Here is a 2,500-nt window from a genome sequence, read left to right on the forward strand (position 1 = left end):
ACCTAACTTACACTGCACCTTAACCTAAGTTACACTGCACCTTAACCTAAGTTACACTGCACCTTAACCTAAGTTACACTGCACCTTAACCTAAGTTACACTGCACCTTAACCTAAGTTACACTGCACCTTAACCTAAGTTACACTGCACCTTAACCTAAGTTACACTGCACCTTAACCTAAGTTACACTGCACCTTAACCTAAGTTACACTGCACCTTAACCTAAGTTACACTGCACCTTAACCTAACTTACACTGCACCTTAACCTAACTTACACTGCACCTTAACCTAACTTACACTGCACCTTAACCTAACTTACACTGCACCTTAACCTAACTTACACTGCACCTTAACCTAACTTACACTGCACCTTAACCTAACTTACACTGCACCTTAACCTAACTTACACTGCACCTTAACCTAACTTACACTGCACCTTAACCTAACTTACACTGCACCTTAACCTAACTTACACTGCACCTTAACTGTCACATGTAACGTCACAGGAATGTAGCTTTGCCTAACAGCAACCCTCTGAACATAGTTCACTGCTTGGATCCTCTGGTGTCATGTGTATTTCTTGATGCCATGGTGCGTACCCTCACATAAAGGTCTTTCGAGTGTTGCGTACTTTCTACACAGTCCCGCTAACCACTGGAAGGGTGTACCGCTACAGAACGAATATCGCCCTCCCCTCCTGCCCTTCCAAGCTGGTCGGTCAGGCGTTTGTTTGTGAAATGAGCCTTGCAGCTGTTCAGTTGCATTCGGTTGTCGATGCAGTCAGTGTACGTTGTGGTACGGCCTGTGTGGACTGTCCGCTGATGTACGCGTAACCCACACTGATCATCCGTCGTTACGTACTGAGTGACATAATGTGGCACATGCTTGACCGTACACCGGCTGCGCCCTACAATGGCGAATCATAAGGGCCATATGTTGTGCACGATGCTACTTGTCTCGTCTCCCCATTACAGCGAGATTGCACTGTTGTACGCCGTACAGACATGTGGTAAGTAGGTACGGACGAAAGTATTGCATGTTGGCCCCCCCCCCCCCCCCTCCTCCCTCTGCCGGGAATCAGCGTGAGCCGTCTGTTGATGTAGCGACGAGGGTTTTCCTATTTAATCGTATTGCCCCACACAACATGATAGCACGGTGGACCGCGTTCCACATCTGCGACATGCTACAGAGGCCGGTTGACAGTCGACCGCGCAAGGGACATTGCACACGTGCGCGGACCATCTTCCACGTGTTCTCTCGTGTACATGCCGCAGTGTGTATGTGGGCTGATGTAGCGTGTCGTGACACATAACATGCAGGCATGCCAGAATCGTAGATTTCGCAAATGTAGATTGACGTATACGTTTGCTGCCAAAGATCCGCAAATGAACTGGAAATCAGTTGTTGAGCGGTTGTTCGCGCTGCAGGTGCATCGGTGATAGCGACGATCGGTACATCTGTGAACCGGTTGTTTCGGCGGTACCCGCCATGCCCCCGAACCTGAGTTGGCCATGTGGGTATGAAGCGATACGAGGCTGTGGCTTGGCGGGACAGTCCCCGGCCGGTGAGGGGGGGCCGCCCGGCGTGCTGGCCGCGCGCTGCGTGAGCGCACGCACTACAGCCGGCTGGTGGGGGGCGCCCAGTGGCAGGAGCGCCGGCCGACGGGCCCGGCTGGCGTCCCAGCTATGCGCCGGCGCACCCTGCGCGCGGCGCCAGGCGGCCAAAGTGGGTTCTGCCGAGCCCGGTGCGAAGCGCGGTGGACATCTGCAGTGTGCTGGTCCGATTGCGGACTGTGTGCGTTGAGGATGCGCCGCCGCCCGGCACTCGGCGTCGCGACGCCGTCTGCTGCTCGGTCGCCCCCAGCGGTTCTCGCAGGTGGTTTGTATCGCAGCTCTGCGGACGTGTTGGCGCGTGCGCTGTGCTGGGAGAGTTCGCTTCTGCACCCAAGTGGGGCTTTGCCCTTCTGTGGCGCTGGCGTTGGAGCTGCCGGTCACCGTAGGTGGCGCGTGTTGTTTCCCGCCGGCAATGCCACGACAGCACGCTCCCGGGCCTCTGTCGGCAGCGGCAAGCTCAGTTGGGAGCACGGGTGTTCGCACTGAAAGCGTCTACTCGCCTATCTCCGGGCGATTGCGCCTCTCTCGAACCCGACCAAGTACTTAGGACGGCGCTGCGCGCCGCCGGGACCTGAGAGGGTTTCGAGGTGTATCGTGCAGGGGAGCTCAGCCTCCTCCTGTTTGCAGAATAATTGAGCGGACGCTTGCGTGTTCGCGCGGGCCCTCGGGACACACTCCCGGGCGGCCGGCTGCTCAGCTCTCGTTGACGCAGCTCCCTGGTTGATCCTGCCAGTAGTCATATGCTTGTCTCAAAGATTAAGCCATGCATGTCTCAGTACAAGCCGCATTAAGGTGAAACCGCGAATGGCTCATTAAATCAGTTATGGTTCCTTAGATCGTACCCACGTTACTTGGATAACTGTGGTAATTCTAGAGCTAATACATGC

General features: G+C 55.2%; 1 non-coding gene across 1 annotated transcript in view; it reads left to right on the plus strand.

Moving 5' to 3' along the window:
- The first annotated feature begins 2,326 nt into the window (after positions 1–2,326).
- The window catches only part of LOC126317747 (small subunit ribosomal RNA), a 1,893-nt gene continuing 1,719 nt past the window's right edge, over positions 2,327–2,500 (plus strand). Inside the window, exon 1 of the ribosomal RNA XR_007556875.1 lies at positions 2,327–2,500. This exon is cut by the window's right edge and continues 1,719 nt beyond it. This is a non-coding gene — a ribosomal RNA (small subunit ribosomal RNA).

The sequence above is a fragment of the Schistocerca gregaria genome, unplaced genomic scaffold, assembly GCF_023897955.1.
Source record: "Schistocerca gregaria isolate iqSchGreg1 unplaced genomic scaffold, iqSchGreg1.2 ptg000640l, whole genome shotgun sequence".
Lineage (NCBI taxonomy): Eukaryota > Metazoa > Arthropoda > Insecta > Orthoptera > Acrididae > Schistocerca > Schistocerca gregaria.